This window comes from Gasterosteus aculeatus, chromosome 17, assembly GCF_964276395.1.
Source record: "Gasterosteus aculeatus chromosome 17, fGasAcu3.hap1.1, whole genome shotgun sequence".
NCBI lineage: Eukaryota > Metazoa > Chordata > Actinopteri > Perciformes > Gasterosteidae > Gasterosteus > Gasterosteus aculeatus.
Genome location: NC_135705.1, coordinates 2437215 through 2456512, shown reverse-complemented (window position 1 = coordinate 2456512; position 19298 = coordinate 2437215). Strand labels below are relative to the sequence as shown.

Genomic DNA, 19298 nt, shown 5'->3' with positions numbered 1-19298 from the left:
AACATGGGTTTATGGTCTCAATCCCCTGTTCCAAGTCTTCTTCAATGCAGCATGATGTTTATTTAGTGAAATATGGTTCAATTAGAGTCACATGGACCATAAAGCAGGGTATAATTTAGTGCGGGGTTACCAGAGCTGTGCACACTCCTCCACAGTCCAAGTATGGCTACTTCCTGTTTCCAGCTTGGAAATTAAAAAAACGGCATGGAAACTGCTAAAATCCAGAAGTGAGCTGACCAAGGGTGACATCACAATAACCACGCCCACTTCTTATTTGCGTGTAACAGTGGAAACCGCACCCACCCGGCACGGTGGTCAACAGGGCGCAGAAGTCATCAGGAAACAAACCTCAACATCCATAAAGCTTATGTGAAAGAATTAAAATTAAGAAAGAAAGACGAGCCACAAAATTAACGAATTAAAGGAAGAATTTAATTTCCAGCATTCTGCCAGTAGATCATTGGTGGCAGATCTGTGGTGAACTGTATCGAGACCAAAATGGAGAGAAGTTAACCTGGTCAGTAAGTCTCCTTCACAGTTTAACCAGCACTAGAAGGTCTAACCAAAAGCTCAAAACCAAAGAACGTGCCCACTTGTCTTGGCACATGACAGCGTTAACCTTCAGGGAGAAGTAGCCAAACGGCCATTTCTCACAGAAAATACTCCCCGATGTATCGTAGCTATTGTTATGGTCGTCTTTTATTAACCAATTGACATCACGAGACAAGAGGCTTTCAAATGACTATTAACACGCTTCGGTAGCTCATCACTGACCTGCACTCACACAAGTGGAAAAACATGCACATTTTATTAAAACACAAGCCACTTTTCTATTGGATTCCAGTTGACAACAGAGTCACAACAGGTTTTCTTTGCAAAGGGCTCTTCGTTTCTGCAGAAATACCAGCAGAGGAGCAAATGCCCTCGTTTGGAGGTCACAAGCTGAGAAGGAGTCACCATGATGCCAAGAAGCGGGATCCCCCCCCCCTCCTTCCTAACGCAATAAGGCAGGACACACCCAGGCAGAGGGGGGGGGTGGAGGAGGAGGTGGATGAAACGGGAGGAGGAGATGGAGCAGAGCTGCCATCCGCCCATCTCTGCGGGTGACGTCAGAACAGCACGGGAGCAGGACGCCCGTTGAAATTGAAATGAGCTCGCAAACGATTATTTTCCCTCCTCCACCCTCCTCCTCCACAGCCGCCGGTCGTTGCGACAGCACGAGGAGTCCCACTGTTTACAGTGTGTCCGCAAAGTGTGGACAAACCGCCCCGACGAGCCCTGCTGGAGCAGCCGCATTCGTGACGACGGTCGCGCGCGCGCGCACACATTCGTGTCAAAAACAGCAGCAACTACCGCAGCAACCAGTGTTCGCCAACACAACAAGGGAAAAGAGTGGCTTTATAACGAAGTTACTGCGCCGGGAAGGGGGGTGATGATACAAGCCGGGTTCCGTAGGGGCGGATATCACAATAAACGATAGAGCTCGCACGCGGGGGACTTTGGGAGAATGTCTCCGGGCCGTCGGCGGTTCGATCGCGGTCGCGCGAGCCGCTCCGTCGCGCCGGGCCCGACAGCGCCATTCAGAATCCCCCCGTTCAAAGAGAACCCCCCGTTTAAGCGGCGGAGGCGAACATTTCACTCAGGGAAAAGCCACCCCCGTCAACCGGGGGGGAAGTGGTGGTCGATTCGGCGTGACTCCGGTTCGCGTTCCAAACGGGGGTTTTGGCGAAATTAGAAGTTAACTGGTTGTAAAAAAAAAAAATAAAGCGTCTCCCCGGCGCGGCGGTGCCTAAACATGGCGAAAAGTTTATGTATCAGCAAAATAAAGAGCCACGCGATGTACTGCAGATGTGTTCGTTTCCAACCGACCCCCCCCCCCCAAATACCCCCCCGGGTGTCGAACAGGTGTTTGTGGACGGAGACTTGACACCGTCGCCTGTTGAAGGGAGGCTCGTACCGGCTGCCCGCCCGCCGGAGCACCGGGTAGAAGGACTACAGGAGGTCGTGAGCCCCCCACCTTCCCCGAGCGGGACAGCCGTGCGTTCACACCTGTGGACCCCCCCGTCCCCCCTCCCACACACACACACACACACACGCGCGCGCGCACGAGTATGTCCCCTGGTTGCCAGAGGAACCGTTAACTTACCCGGATGCTGAGCGGTGAAAAACTAAATCACTTCAAGGGGGGAAAGCGGCCGTTGGTCGCTCAGCCCGCGAACGGAACGCAGAGGAATCGAACATGTGTCCGGATAAAGTTAGAGAGAGACGGGGGAAACAAATCCAAACACACGTTACCTCCGCTCGGGTGGTGGTGGGGGCGACCTCGGCCGTGTCCTGTCCTGCGGGCGGTGTCGGGAGGCGGAGGGTTTCTTTAGAGGGGTTCGTCCATTGCCCAGCAGAGCTCCAACTTGACACCGCAGCGGTGGAAAAATGAATGACAAAGGAGGAAGGGGGGGGGGAGAGGAGAGAGACCAGCAAACGTCCCCCTTTTCTGTTTTGTTCCGACGTCTTAAACCGGTTCGTCGGACTCGGCTCTGGTCCCGCAGCGGCAAACCCCGCTTCCCCGAAGAGGAAGGAAACGATCCAGATTCAGCCCGCAATCAATCCGGTTCAAGGAAGAAGAAATAAGAACTCCCCTTTCTCTCTCTCGCTCGCGCTCTCTCTCAGAAGGGGGGAGGGCGCGCGGGGGGGGGGCTGTGGTAACAAAGAGCCGGTCCGGTAAGCGGGGGTCCGAACAGGGACCGGAGAAAGGACCCGAAGTCTGGGTCGGTGTCTTTTCCTGGCTCGCAGAGGTGGAGCAGCAGGGGTGGAGGGGGAGGGAGGAGGGAGGGAGGGGGGGGGACTGTCCGCTACAGATGGGAGGGACCAGCTCGGGATTGCCTGTTTCTTTTTAAGGTGGCTCTGTGAATTAATTAGGTGATCGGTTAGAAGCGGAGCCAGGAGAACATCCGCCTCGGGGCGAGGAGTCGAGAAGCCGAGGAGACTTGAGAGGAAGGTTGCAACAGGGAGGACATGTTCCTACTGGAAGGAAAGGATTCGAGTAGAAGGAAAGAAACCTTATTAGAAAGAAAGGATCCTGCTGAAAAGAAAGGTTTCTACTAGAAGGAAAGGATTCTAATAGAAGGAAAGGTTCCTACTGGAAGGAAAGGATCCGAGTAGAAGGAAAGGTTCCTATTAGAAGGAAAGAAACCTTATTAGAAAGAAAGGATCCTGCTGAAAAGAAAGGTCCTATTGGAAGGAAAGGATTCTAATAGAAGGAAAGTTTCCTACTGGAAGGAAATGATCCTAATAGAAGGAAAGGTTCCTACTGGAAGGAAAGGATCCGAGTAGAAGGAAAGGTTCCTACTGGAAGGAAAGGATCCAAATAGAAGGAAAGGTTCCTATTAGAAGGAAAGAAACCTTATTAGAAAGAAAGGATCCTGCTGAAAAGAAAGGTCCTATTGGAAGGAAAGGATTCTAATAGAAGGAAAGTTTCCTACTGGAAGGAAATGATCCTAATAGAAGGAAAGGTTCCTACTGGAAGGAAAGGATCCGAGTAGAAGGAAAGGTTCCTACTGGAAGGAAAGGATCCAAATAGAAGGAAAGGTTCCTACTAGAAGGAAAGAAACCTTATTAGAAAGAAAGGATCCTGCTGAAAAGAAAGGTCCCATACTGGAAGGAAAGGATCCGAATAGAAGGAAAGGTTCCTACTGGAAGGAAAGGTCCCAACTAGAAGGAAAGGAACCTTATTAGAAAGAAAGGATCCTGCTGAAAAGAAAGGTCCCTACCACAAAGGATCCAAATGGAAGGAAAGGATCCTACCAGAAGGAAATATGGAAGCAAAGGAGAAACGCACATCTGGACTGATGATGCTCATTGGGTGCCATCTCATTTATTATTACATAATAGTTTAGGGGTTTTGTTTTGTTTCTAGGCAACAAAACTTTTGAAAATAAAGTTTGCGCATGTTGTGGGAAAACAATCATAATGCTTCAAGATTTAAAATACTAATATTTCAAGATAAAAATCAAATACTTTAAGAATCAAATCATCCTATTTCCCCAGTTAATACATTTTTCCTCATTAAGTTCCATAGTAAAAGTTTTAACATTTTACTTTTTTTTATTTTTTTTATTAAATTAATTAAAAAGCAATAAGATTTATTTTGAGATTAATGTAAGGTCATTACAATTGCGCAGTAACGTATTATTTAGAGGTACACGTTGTAGACAGTACAGTTCAATATAATGTGTAATAACAAATATCAAACGTGATCTCAGTGTGAATCATGGTGCGTATCACATGATGAAGGCCTTTAACATGTGGTGATTAAAAGCAAAGTTCACATTTAACATCAGAAAGAGAAGATTAAAGCCCCCACAGCCGTTTGTGCTCACGTCTGCTGAGAAAAGCAGAACACGAACAAAGAATGTGACAAGAAATTTTCTCCCCCGGCTGCCAACCGGCCACTCAATCAGCTCGGCCTCCCACGCTATGCTAATGACGGCGAGGCAGCGAGCCGGTTGCAGCCGCCATTTAGCGGCTCCGCTTCGCCCTCAACGCCAACCGGCCTGCAGGTGGAGGAGCGCGGTGTTCCTCACGACGAGTCCTTGATCTCTCATTTTAAAGGGATTTTATTCTCTTCATTCAGTCTATTCCATATTGATTCACATTTTAATTGTTTAAAAAGTGAAATGCATGACAACTGGTTACGGTTTGCACAATAATAGTATTCGACCAGAAAAACAAATGGATTTCCTGTAATATCAATGCAATGAGACGTGATAATTAAACAGCAATAAACGCTTGGGGGGCTTTGAGGTGGCAGAAACCAGATTGGTGATCACTAATAATAAATATTGCTATCAATTGAATGAACTTTCAGCGACCGTGAGGTCAGCTGTATTGATTTGTGTCTCAGGTTGCTCAAATGCTCAATGCAATTATATTAAAATACTTTTTAAAACGAAAAAAAAAAGAAAATGGATTATTTTTGTCACAAAAAACAGGATAATGTTCAAATGAGTTGATTGACAGGAATTATTGAGTGTGGCCCGCGAAGCTGAGCCGACTGCTTGTTGAATAAATTGCTGGTTCTTCTGCATTCTTCCTAGTCTACTGACTTTCACTCAAGTGTTCTTTCCCTTGCAGGTATGTTTACAGTGTCTTAGACCTCAGCGAAGGATCTGTTTATTCAGTTAATGTCACATTTCGCCCCCCTGGACGCACTGTTGTCACAACACACCTGTGTATCTTTTGTCAATACGTCCCACCCAGTCTCACGTCCAACAAACGCCACCTAAAGCTTCGGAGACAAACCGTCCGGAGGACACTCGTGACATCAGACGTATTCATCGACTTCCGTGTGTGTGTGAGGGGGAGAAAGGGGGAACCCAAGGACAGTTGGTTGGAGGTGCTTGTCAGACTCATGTGAGGACTCTTTGTAACTCCGAACGAACCACAATCATGAAACTAAGAGGCTGAAAAAACACCGACCTGGAACCGCTAAGAGTTTCTCCGGAGTTCTGAAGCTACCTTCAGCCAGAGGACGGGCTGTGACCGGCCTCCTGATCAATAACCTCAACCGTCCAAAGCATTTCTGCAGGTTCTGGAGGTGTTCCAGGGCCTGCAGGGAGAATGTCCTGAGAGGCTGAGTTCAGGGCAAAAACGTCCCGTCTCCATCTGTTCGTGGGTTCAGAGGCAGCAGGAGCTCGCATGCACACACACACACACACACACACAGGCAGGCAGGCGCACACACACTTGAAATTCCACAGCATTAGAAAACTCACAGGGAACGTCCTTCATTCAACATCATATTAGATGGTATTAGCATAAAATGAATGTTCTAGAAGTGTTCATTCTCCAGAACGGGCCGTTTCCGAGTCATATTTATGTCCATCCCTTTGAGGCTGCACTTGGAGAAGGTGTGGATTATTTAAACTGCTTCATATGCTGCTGGGTAGCTCAGCCTTTAATAAAATGTGAGATGGGATATTATGTTTTGCCTTACGGCGTAGGGCGAAGTATCCAAAACCTTGTGACGTTCCAGCACTGATGATGACCAGTCCCACCATCTTTCACGGCTTTTCGGATCAGTTCCTCTCTCTCCTCCTCTCAGTGGAAATGAAACTCGTGGCTCCTTCCCCTCCAACAGAACAATAACCAGAACGTCATGCGATCCGAATGAAACCGCTCCATTAATGAGGTGGAAGTCCTTCTGTCTGCAGCGTAATGGCGTCATACATCACGGTGCGATGCGTTATTGGAGCTTCTCGCCCTGCAGCTCGCGGGCACCGAGCGGCTGTGGGTGGATTTCACCACTTTAAACTTCCTGTTTTATGTCAGAAGGTCAGTGAGGTCTCTTCGGTGTCCTCGGAGGACGAATTAGAGACTCACATTTAGCTGTAAATAAGCAATGTGCATATGCTAGTAGGGATATTAATAATAAACAGAAAGGGGTCTGAACATGTGCCTCATATGAGTAATGAAGCGTGCAGTTATATATTTACATGGATGGTTTTGTTTCAAGTGGGTTTTTCCATCGACTGCTGGCAAAGGAACCCTTAGATCTCGGCCTCCACCAGAAAAGCTCATTAAATATGTAAAAAATAGTGCAGAAGTTAAAATGTAAGAATAAAATCTCACATACATTAAACATACATTTACAAACAAACATGTAGAAAACATTGGTGTTTAATGAAAAGTAATACATGTACTGTGTATTTACATAAATATAAACAGGAATATATAAGGAAGTAAAACAGAAAGTGTGATGGGATAAAGTAGTATTTTACAGCTCAAAGGTTAAATTAACTCAGCTTGGAAATTTAGTTTTAATTGAACCTCAACACTACATTCTGTTACTCCAAATGTTTCCTGGGTTCACTGTCACTTTTATGTGAGTTGAGATGAAACGCCCTCAGAGGTTCGGGACCACTGTTCCTCTCCGAGCGGCGAGTGCTCCGTGTGAGGGGAACATGAGCGGAAAGGTCATCCGTGACGAAGGAGGTCGTAAAAGGCAGAACCGTCCTGGATCTCTCCGAGGCGATGCGTCCGCGCCGCAAAACAACGCGGCGACAGGCAAAATTCAGTGATGAAATCGTCACCTGATCGCTGGTCGACGGTCCTGCCGGTCGTTTTCGAGAGAAACCTTTCAGCATCAGCGTTAATTATGAAAACGGAGGCTGTGATTGAAATCCATCGCGCTTATGTAACGCTGTGACTTCCTGAGGTCAGGATCCACCTACACTGCAGCAATCTGACAACACACAGCATTTAGACAACTACTGGCGGTGGAAACGCATAAATCTCTCCATATATGCACTGACAAGCGGGACTGGATGTTGTATCCATGGCTACCTTCTCACGTAATCTGTATTATTTTTATCACAAAGGCCTTTTCTGGGGGTTTTTCTTCTCCCGAGCCTCCTGCTAACATGATGTACACAGACTCAGATTCTATATGTGAAGGAAGCCAAAAGCAGGCTGGATGGCACGGAGAGGGAGTCCGTTTTTGTTTGTTATCAACGGTCCGCAACACTTCACTGAGGTGGTCTTTCTTGGTTTGGTTTCCTTTTCGGCTGCAGACGTGAACAGAAGCTGCAGGTTCTTTGAGAGGTCGGCCGCAGGTCGGTCGCCATTACGGCGCCGCTGCCTCTCCGCGGTGCAACCATCCATCAAACTGCAGCAGAGGAGCGCCGCTGCTGCACACAGCGTTCCGCCAACCGAGGGACGGCGTCACCATGACTACGTCCACGTCTCACACGCAGTCTGGGGTTATAGTCTAACAAGTGACTCGTGTCGTGGGCTGTTCTGTGCAGCTTACAGAGCTGAATGCTGTTAAAACGTGACATTGAAGCATCGACTGTTACTGTAAATGTTGTTGAGTCGTCGAGCGACATTGAAGGAAGCCGTGCTGATGGTCCTTTCCCGGATCACTTCACGCCTGCCTGAATTCAGCCCTTATTTTGTGACCCCGAAGAAACTTTTATTTTACTACCTGCTGTCGGTGTTGTGGTTTTGGATTCTTGCCTGTTTTCAGTCTTTACAGCTCCAGCGGGAACCTCGAAAGAAAATCAATAACAATGTCAGCACTATCTCATCCGTTATTGCTTCCAGTTTACCCTAACCCTTTTAAAATCATTTCTATGTCCCTGTGAGTTCTGTCCTGTAACAACCCCAAATCTCCAGACTGTTTACGGGTTTTTGATCACATAAACAACGTAAATCAACGAAGCCTCACTGAATTAGACGTATTTAAATGTGACCATGAACATTCAAAAAATAGGCAATTCAATCACGATCCAGCAGGCAGCTGGAGACTCCCGGGCAGAGAGGTCCGCGCCCCGGGCTGCAGGGGGAGGCTGGCGCCCTGGCCTGGAGCTCCGCAGGTGGTCCCTGACATGCAGTCCAATCCTGTCATTACCACTGCCTGGGGGGGCGGGGGATGGGGGGGGGGATGGGGGGGGGGGGGGGGGGTCGAACTCCTCGCTGGTGGCATCATTAACCTTTCATCGCCGGCTCCGCGTTTCATCTAAAAGAGGAGCTGGTTTCACTTCAAACGGCCCATAATAACACTCCGTTATCTGGGATGCAATTTTTAACAAAACACTACAAACACTTGTCTTTCGCTTTTGTAGTTTATCGTCAGGTTTTTTTTATTGAGTCGGTCAGGGAGGGCACTTTTCTGCTTTTATTGTGAAAGAGTCAAATAAACACGTTATTTTGGCTTCACATCTGCTCTCCACCTGTTCACCTGACTCCCACCTCCACCTGCTCCATCACGGTCCTACTAAGTGACGTTCCCATATACACGTTTATGTTGCAAATTGAAGTGTTTTAACACCAAATTACTACTTTTACTGTAAGTGTCACGTCTCTCAAATTCTCCTCCAGAGTCGATGATTGATGGCGGATTCGGTGGGTTTGATCCTCCTGATGCTCTGCAGTGAGGCAGCAACAGAGCCCGGCTGTTCTCTGATTCTCCACCAGGAGAAGCGTGAAGCGCAGGTTGTGATTTTGTGTGTCTGTGTGTGTCTGTGTGTGTGTGTGTGTGTGGGTGGGCTCTGGCCTTTTCCCCTCCTCTCCCACGTCCTCCATCTCTGCCGCAGCATTAGCATGCAAACAGCAGCTGCAGCGCTGCACCCCATTGCTCACTTCACACAGCCGCACAACCTCAGCTCCCACACACACACACACACACACACGAAGCGTCACAATGACCATGTAGTGTAGTTCATATATCACAGCAGTAGAAGAAAATGTACTTTATACATGTCAACGAGATGTATTCATTTGACATTCAACCCACGCAGCAAGTGACACACAAACACACACACACACACACACAGTTAACAACCCACACAGTGTGCGCGTTACACACCTGAGGACACACACACACAAACACACACACACACACGGCAACCTTGCACTCTGATCAACTGTTCAGGTTCTTTTCTCGCTTCTTCACTCTCTTCCCAAGGTGTGAATTCAAAGAGCTCCCGTCTGAGCGACGAGCTGGAATCCACGTTGTGCGTCAGGAGGTAACATAGCAACGGAGAACAGGCCCCTCCCCTCACGGTCCTCACTCGTACCGTCTGCCTGTGAGAAGAAGACCGCTTCATCCTCGCCGGTCCGTGTCCATGTTTCCTTGGGCCAGAACCCCTGAAAGCAACGCCCCCCCGAGACTTTTAGTGTACCTTCCTTAGCAATGACACAGCTCGGCCCCGGGGACTCGCTGATAACGGGAACCGTGGCAACACAAAGCATCCTGCAGTTTGTCGCTTAGAATCCGTGGGTTCACATGTGAGTGACTTCAGGACCGATCTCTGCTTCGTCACAGATGGTCCTTTCTAATTACACGGTGAGAAAACACGATGCGTTCATTGGCACAAGTGTCGGGCTGGAAGCTGCTCTTTTAGTGAAATGAGAGGACGTGTTTGTGGGTGTGAGTTCATCTATACATTACGTACTGATCAGTGGGATTGCTCAGCGATTCTTTGTCACTGAAACCAGAATCTTCTGGTTGTTTCCTCGTTTTTTCTGCAGAAAACCCCCAGAGCTTCATTGTTTGATGTTGCAGCTGCTTTTACAGCAGCTTCGTGAGGCCCTTTGTTATCACTTCACTTTTTCATTTAATGAATATTTTATGTAACATAAAACTCGGGACTCTGACGATGATGTCATCACCCCATAGGTTCATCTTAAGGATGTCAGTTTCTTTTATTTCAACTTAATTCCAAAGAAACCATGTTTTCCTCCCAACAATTTAAGTATAATGTGGCTCTACATACCTCCATGAGCTTCGTTGGCGTTGCTATGGAGATTGGATTTATATTAGGACGAAAGATGTTTTGAAAAAAAACAGTCAAAACATATTTTATGTTGAAATATGTCATGGAAAAAAAATATATTTATTAGGTAAAAAACGGGGAAAAAGAATATTAGGTAGGAAAACGTTTTGAAAAAAAAGTGAGAATATGTTAGGTTGAAATATGTCATGGAAAAAAAGAGTAAAAAATTATTAATCTAAAAAATGTTTGGTAAAATTAAAAATAACACAGGTCAAAATTTGGGGAACAAAACACTGCTCCATAGGTGTTGAATTCATCCACAATGTGACCGCTCTTGGACACAAGCCTTTTCCCCCAAACATGTGATGCCTTCCAACAAGTCCATTTTATTGAAGAAGTGCGTATTGAATAAATAAAATTCCCCAAATCACCAATTTGTTTACGCGTTTACGCTGTCATCCGTTGACACTTGCAGATCCACTTTGTCTAAACTCCACGCTCATAATCTAGGACTGGTCAGTCTCGACTTCGACGAGGACCCGGTCCCGTCGCCACCGTCTTCAACACATTCAAAGGTAAATATTTATACATATAAAACACGGGTTGAGCAACAAAATGCGACAGAATCGATGGGGTCATCCGACCGGTCTGTGAGTAAACTGCTGCGGACCTCCACCCGTGTTGTTGTTGTGTGAGGTCACAGGGGAAGAAACAAATATGGGGGACAATTTAAACATTTATCTGGTTATAATAGTTTTGTTCATTGCACATTTATTACCACATTTGAGTCCAAAACCCTTTTTAACTGATCCAAACTGCAAAAAATGGAAGTTAATGTGTTTGTTTTTTATATACAAATGAATGCAGGAGCTCGCAAACGCCGCCGACACTAAGCGCCGTTTCTGTCCTTCCTGCCTCACTGTGACACCAAAACACACACACACACACACACACACACACACACACACACACACACACACACACACACACACACACAGGACAACTTCAGTGTGCGTGTGTGTGTGTTTGATTCAGATGTGACTCTGCCGCCTAAACCATGTAGGCGCTGCAGCAGAGTGTCATATATTGACGCCATGGCAACAACACAAAGCTGTGCGGTTACATAAAGACGAGTGAAAAGACAAACTGATCAGAAACAGCGGCGGCTTCACCTGGTGGAGACGATCTGATCCTAATACCGTTTGATAAAAAAGATTAAATAATTGATGAATGCGTCGTCAAACTTATTGGGTCTTCACATTATTTATAATTACCTAAATTGAACTTGAGGTACGAGGTTTGGGGCCTGTACACGTTTTCTATTCCCTTGTTATTGGTTAAGGGGGTCACATGACGTTATTACTTAGAACTAAATGTTCTCATCAGAGGTCACCTTGGGGACCGCGGACAACACAACCTCAGGAGGAGATACGAGCTTTCGCCAGATGGAGCCGATGGAGTGATCACATTTCATCACGAGCTGCTTTAATCATTTCAAAAGTTAAATGTATGTCAAAGCTCAGAAACAGACGTTAAAGGTAACCAATAGCAACTCAAGCAAAACATAAGTTTGAACCTGAACCCTGTAAAAAATTATCCAGGAGCTCAGTTTAAAGAATCACTTCCTGCTGCTCTGATTTCACATTAAGAGCTTGAATCGCAGCTCCAACGTTTAATGCAACTACGATTTGATATCATCCACCCGGTGTGCTGTCAATCAAATAAATGCCAAAGAACGTTTCCGATCGCCATCGGCCGTCCAAAGTCTTTTCTTTTCCCAAACCCCGTCTCAATGCGCAGGGTTCTGCTGTCTCGTTATTCTCTTCCTGCACGCTGACGCGTCATCACGGTAAACGTTGCTCATCTAGTCTTTGTGCCGCTGTCGTTCATTTTCTTTTTGCCTCGTATAGCTTCCCCCTGACAGAACGTCAAAGCTGTCGTGTTAGTGGTGGTAATGTTCTGCAGGAGAAGGTGCTTTGAAGAGGAATTCATTAAATCATATTCACTTGTTATTGAATAAAGAAAGGAGTGCCTGAATTTTTTTTTAAATGACCAGAATGCACCGAAAGTATTATGTAAAAATACTGCGGTACACATTTAATAGATCAAAACCCTGTGACCGTGTATCCATCTCTGTTGAACTGATGACCGACGCTCAGCTCATCCGGTTTGTTTGCTCCAAATGTTCGTCGACCCAAAGATTCCTGTCGCTCATTCACAGGTTGAATGTGCCCCTTCGGTGCAATGAGCCGCGCACCTCATCGGCTAACAGGACTTAACGACTGCCCAAAGTTAATGTTAGGAAACATCATAAAGTCTTTCCCAGTAGTGAGTTGGGCCGTGACCCGGACACAAACAACCCCAGGTTCTCACTCACAGCTTTGATGGTTCCGCTTTCAGCTGCGACTATTTTCGGTGAACAATCTCTAATAAACAATATTAGTGTAAAAGTAGTCGATGGACTCAAACAAACAATATTCATCTGTGTTTTAACACCAATATAACACACATAATATAACAAAGGGAACCTCATACTCTTCCAACTTAAAGACTATTATGTGACGACAGAGAGATTCGTGATTGGTTTTCATTTCCATTTGTACCTTTACGCCTCGTAAGGAAGCGAACGCGCTCACCTTCGCCCAGGGACGAACTCGTGAATAATTATTCAACGCTTTCCACACACTCCCACCCGGTTGCTGTGCGCGGGCCCCGGGAGCCGGCCTGGTTACGCCGTCTGCTTGTTTACCAACAGCGTTCTGCCCAGGAGTCAGCGCGGCCGCTCGCTTTCCACCGTCTCACGAGTCTTCGTCTTCTTCGTCTTCGTCTTCTTCTTCTTCTTCCGCCCTGCAGCTACACCAGACGTCTCCTGTTCTCCACGGAGTTTACAGCTGATGAACTCATCAAAGCTCTGCTCCAAACCAAAAGTAATAATATCTGGGATATGCGTATAAATACGTTTCTTTCGTCCAATCCTTGCACATGTTTTCTTTTCAACGCTCCAGCTTATCTTTTTAACGTTTAGCAACAGCAGAGAATGAGTGTTGCTTCCGGAAAGACCACTTATATCAATTCAGTCCGAGCTCAAACAGCAGGGAGTTGACGGTTGTTTTGTTTATTATTTCATATATCCGAATTCATGGAAAGGATGTAAAAAAACAACTAGATTGATGTCCAATAGTACATACATATTTTGAATTGAGGCCAAGATGCAACACCTGCGTTACAGAGTCAATAAGTCCGTCCCAACATCCCTGATCTCAAATCCCATGAGGCCAAAACGCGTCGGAGTGAAAACACACACCTGCTTCTTCCTCATTTCCAGTATTGACATCCATAGCAGACCAGTGCCGGCGAAGGGACTCGAAACCCCCTTGAGATCATGTGCTGGGAGGTTTCAATGTCAAATATTATTTGTGTTTACTGAGCTTAAAACCAATTGTTAGGCAGGCTTTATGTGTTTATATAAAATACTGATAGGAACGGAAATTGCACGATAACAAAAAAAAACAACAACTATGAGACCGGGACAGATCAAAGTCACAATACCAAAGAGACGGACTCACATCCCAACCTAAACAACAACAAAAGGTTGCATCAAACCAGGATAAAGGATTGTAAGTCAAAATACAAGAAAACCCAGAAAGTTCAAGACCATCTCCAGACTGAAGCAGACTTGAGTACTGCAGATGGGTTATGAAGTCAAAAGAGTTTGTATATTGTTGTAGCTAAACAAGCATTTGACCAGTAATCCATAATTATCAATACCACCAGTAATCCATAATTATCAATAGTACCAATAATCCTTCAATACTACCGGAAGCATTTCCTCACACTGAGCGAGAGAGGAGTTGAAGTCAATAAAGAGAGAATGTATTCACGGTTCACGGCTGACTCTGTGACCTTTGTTGACCTTTGCTGAGCTTGTTGCCGAGTGTGGGTGATGAAGCTCCTCCGATCAATAACGCCCACCAGACCCATCTCCAGCCCGAGGAGCCGACAGAAGAGTGGAGCGGCGGAGAAATCATGAAGTTTGTCAAGAGTGTGGGTGTGGGTGTGTGTGTGTGTGAGTGTGTGTGTGAGTGTGGCTGCATTCTATTCAGTTTCCACTCTACAAGGTCTCATTCACACAAACATCTCCTCCGGGCTGTGAGTCAGGAGAAGCAGCAGCAGAGCGATCGGTCTGCGGTCCTGCTGGTGTCCCCACGGGAGGCCGAGCTCATTACAGCAACATTATGACCACAAACATTTGTTCGCTCGTGCGTCGGAACGTTCACCGTTTGTCTCTTAGAAAAGAAAAGTTCTGTTGTGACAGATTTTGTGGAATCTTTAGTGCCATTAATACCGGGGTGCCACAGGGGTCAATGCTTGGTCCATTACCGTTATAATAACATCGTTCGCCTGATCAAACACCACCTCTCAAACTACACCATGTTGCTGTTTGATAAGTGTCAGTAGCTCATCATTGAGTCGTAAACTGTCAAGGTCTCGTGGCCAATTACGGTCTGACGTCATCGGGGGCCGCGGCGCTCCGCCCCCGGCTCTTTCCTCCTCTGGAACAGCGTCGGCTGCGCGACGGAGCCGCGAGTCGCCCATCGCACTCGCGCAATTATGACGGAGGTGTTGACGCGCTGTGCACCAGGCAGCCTTTCGGCCTCCATCAGGCTCCGCAGGCCGGAACACTGAGAGGAGCCGACTCGGCATCTTCTGACGATCGGCAACTTCCAAAGGCAACTCGTCGCGAGGCCCACTGACGTGCAGTGAAGGATGACCTCGTGTCCTCCCTCTCTCGCTGAGGTCTCAAGGGGAGAAAGAGGGGGAGGAGAGGAGAGGAGAGGGGGGTGGGGGGGGGGGCAGCTGATCCACATCCTGCCACATCTGTCCAGTAACACGGCTGTTAAATCTCCGTGCCGCAACAAATCATGTCACGCGTCACGTGTGTTGCTGCGCTTCGTCGTCTACATGACTAAATGTTCACAAAAAAATTATAAACAGATTATTATAAACTGAACATAAGAGGATCTTTCCTCTTAGGTCATTTTCATCCATACAAACCAAGTATTTAAGCATAACGTTTTTTACGTTACTGTTGCTTTTGCTGTAAATAAAATGTTTCTTAACCACAAGAGCTCCTAGCACGAGCTAGCCTGCGTACGACAAGCTAATATTATCATTATCAAGTTTTAACATTATCATTGATTCATATTATCGAGTGAAGAAAGCTGGTTAAACAACAATACATGAATCTGCCTCCATGAAGGGACTCGGTCGAACTCTTAACAAGGAGGTTAATACTGTGCTAACCGCTCGGCCAAATATCCAGGGGGTAGCGCTCCGTGAACGCAATCGGTGGCAGGTCAAAAGCACAGAGAAAAGGTGGTACGTCGCTTTCTAAATGTCAGTTGCTCACTTTTGGCTGCAGAGAAAAGCACTTGGGAAGATTCGGAGGGCAGAGAAAAGGACGGAGGAGCAGCAGCAGCACGCCGCTCCACTCGGCTCACTAATTAGTCTAAATTGACTGCAGCTGCTGATTCTGCGTCCAGCAGCCGAAACCTCCACAGCCTGAACCAATCGTGACATTCACTTTTTCTTTTTCACATAAATGGGAACATGAATTCAGCTTGTGATTCATGTGAAATCCCCCCTCGACCTCGCGAGGCAGCGAGAATCAGTACATACAAAATGAGTATTTCTTCATTAAAAAAATAGGAAAGATAGGAAGGTTTCTTTCAACGGAATTACATAATGTTCTCCCTCCAAGTGCCTGGCGGGTATTTATTTCTAAGTACCTGCGACTGTTTTAAGTGGAAAGTCTGTATTTAACCTAACTACAAAGCCCCTTACAGGGTCACCGGGTGGAAAAATAAACCTGGCGTGTTAAATCCGGGTGAAGCAATACATGGTCGAGTCAGCCACAAACGATGGCTGCCACCATCTCATTTCAGGGCCTTTTAATAACATGACCCCCCCCCCCCCCCGCCCTCTATTCCCTCGCCGCCCGGCATTCACGTTATTAATGTTGTTCTGTGAAATTGAAATTGGTTTAGAAGTACACAGAATGGTATCGTGACGGAACCCTACACGCGTCTTGCAACCATGTTCCCCATGCTACGCTAATCAGTTCATAGGTATCCATGACAACACACACAAAGCCACCCAGACAAAATGAGACACGTTGTCACGCAGCGGAGGAAGGGACACTTTTTATGCCACAGGTCGCATTTATTGTCAGGATCAGGTCTTGAGTCAGTCGTGTTATTTGGGTGCACAGCAATAAACACAGTGGAGAAAAAAGCCAGAACTGCAAAATTTAAGAAACAGAAGTATAGAAAAGAGAAATGTAAATATGATTATGAATAATACATCCGTTCCGATGAAACAGCTGTGCAGTTTCCAGCATAGACACACGCAACGTGCACGAGAGTGCGTCCGAGCGCTAAAGAGTGGTACGTTTAGTATTCTGTGGCACGCTTCAGTGCCCCCCGGCCCCCCCGGCCCCCCGGCCCCTCCATCACTGCACTGGTCGACAGCAGCATTGGAAATCCATGCAGCCGGAGCCGAGGCCTCTTCTCCCTCGGCTGCCTGTTCATTGATTACCTGTCAGAGGGGGAGATAGGCGGGCGAGAGAGAGGGAGGGAGAGAGGGAGGGAGAGTAACAGCTGACTGGACGGAGCAGGAAGCGGAATGAGAATGAGGAGGAAGAGGAACCGTTCGGCGACGTGTGAGAGAGAAACTGGGGGAATGTGCGAAGGGCGAAAGGAGGAGAGGATGAGAGAGCGCTTTGTGTCTTTCTCTTTTGTTTGCATCAAACGTGTTCCTCGGGGAGAAGTTGTTGCCCAAATAAAATGGATCCAGAACCCCTTCAGACCCGTGACTCGGCAACTTTAAACGCCATTTTGCGATTTTAACCCAAACGTCAATTTATCCCGTGAACATAACTACGCAGCTTCCTGTGAAGTTTATTTTGAAAAGACAAAAAATAACAAAAAACACCCCAACTGACCCCGAATTCCCTCGATGATCATTATTGTCTCACTCACTAGACACCTTCTAACACTCATCTCCACCACTTTCCAAATCGACACGTTTAATTCTCCAGTAAAAAAACAAAACCTCAGGATCAAAGCCGAGTGAAAGAAATGAAAGCAGTTATTAATGGGGGCTTTTTGTTGGGTTCATCGCCCTGCGCAGCCTTTCTGCAGGAAGAGGGCGCGATGGAGGACGAAGAGCGAATGTAAATGTCAAATGTTAATGAGACGGTAAAAAACAGAAGTCAGAGGGAGAGTTGAAAAGAGGAGGTGAAGCAGCAGAACGCGGCGCTACAGCTTCCCTCTGATTAGGCCCAAACCGTCTTATCGGAGCTTTAATGATTCCCTCTGAAGGAAGGAAAGACTAAAGAGAGATCAAGGGAGCTGAGGGGGTGAGGAGGGGGGGAGAGGGGTGAAGAAAAGGCAGCGAAACGGCACATAAAAGACACGAGTGCCCTTCCAGACATACTTACTCTGCATGCCATCCCGTTTCCTTCTTCTTTTGGCTGTGAATATATTAAAGTTTAAATCTTTATGTAAAACGCCCCACGCCGCCCTGCATGAGGACGCATCGAGGGAAAGCGCCGCGTGTCCGTCGATGCAGCGTTAGTTTGCGAGCGAGACGAGGGCCCATCAAACCCTTTCGCTATTGATTTGCATTTCTATATTTTCCTTGAATGCGGAGAGAAGCGAAGTGGTGGAATAAGTAAGTTCACTCAGGTTCACTGCACAGTGCAATTTCAAGGTACTTTTTAAGTGACAATTTCCAATTTAGCAACTTTATACAAGTATCTCACAACTAGAAATACTTGTTTGGCCATTCTCTACTTTTCATACCAGACATACAAAATTTATGAATTTACTATTAACTGATAATGTTTTGAGATACATAAAGTATTTAAAAGTGAGTGCTTCCTCCACCACTGTTCAACTCAACCAGTGAGGCATTGATCTGATGATCGATCGGCCTCTGGACACACAGGGAGCAGATAATTGGGTCATGTCTTCTTCTTCTTCTTCTTCTTCTTCTTCTTCTTCTCCGAGGCCTTCGGGTGAAGTGAGAACATGAAAGTCTCTCTCTGGAGTGGGTGTCAGTGAAGAAGACCTGCTCCTCATATTGATATAAAGTACGAACATTAGACTCTGCCTATAGGGAATGAGAGGGAATGCTGTAGAGCTGTACAGTTAAAGCTGGTTTAAGGACCCTGAACTCACCACCACAACACATTCTTTCATTGCGAGCTGTTCGAAATGAAAGAAAAATACAGATTTTTCTTACTTACAACAGGCCCTCTCTGGATGGGCGGTCACCGGGTCAACCGATAGGAAAACCAAAGTTACCCATTGGGAATGTGCTTCGTGAGAGCACATTCATTAGCGATCTCTAAGGGACGCAGTCATTTATAATTAAATGCTGAGGCTGCTCTATAATAGATGACCGGCGAGGAATGTTTTCCTGTGACCGAGCTGGAGACAAAATGCAGGAAGAGAGGGAGAAGACACATTCGTACAGCCTTGGAGATGGTGAACGGGCACCTTCCTCCCTGCGTCTGTCCTGCTAAGATGATGCTTCGTTTGGAGGAACTCAAGCATCTGAACCACACGTGTAGAGGCTTCCTCTGAAGGGCTCGGAGGGCCGAACGTCCTCTGATGATGGAGCTCGGAGGGCCGCATTCCAACAGCTTTTTGTAGCTTTCCACGTGCGGAGTATAATGCAGAAATTCTCTCCGATATCAGCCAAATAGAGAGTAAGGAAAGTAAAACAAAATACTCAAACCTAAAATAAATAGAAACATGTACAATACTTTCCTGATGTGCTTTGGGGACAAATCCCACTGGTAACACCCTGACAACTTCAACAAATACACTAGTGACCCTTTTCTAGACCAAGAACCCCTTAGCAACCACCCGGCAACACCCTGGCAACCTAAGACCCATAGCAACCGGCCCTGCGAGCCGGCCTGCGAGCACGGCTCCCACCCAGTGACTTTATGAC

At 46.7% G+C, this 19298-nt stretch overlaps 1 protein-coding gene across 9 annotated transcripts in view; it reads right to left on the bottom strand.

Annotated features, from left to right (window-relative positions):
- LOC120834865 (plasma membrane calcium-transporting ATPase 1) overlaps positions 1-3018 on the bottom strand; it is a 50307-nt gene extending 47289 nt beyond the window's left edge. For 5 of the 9 annotated variants that reach the window (XM_078092772.1, XM_040203199.2, XM_040203203.2 and 2 more), the window contains exon 1: positions 2296-2844. The gene's annotated coding sequence lies outside the window, so the exon portion shown is untranslated. Of the gene's footprint in view, positions 1-2146 lie in introns of all 9 variants that reach the window. The other 4 variants (XM_078092768.1, XM_078092770.1, XM_040203201.2 and 1 more) reach the window with 2 other exon arrangements.
- Positions 3019-19298: the final 16280 nt, after the last annotated feature.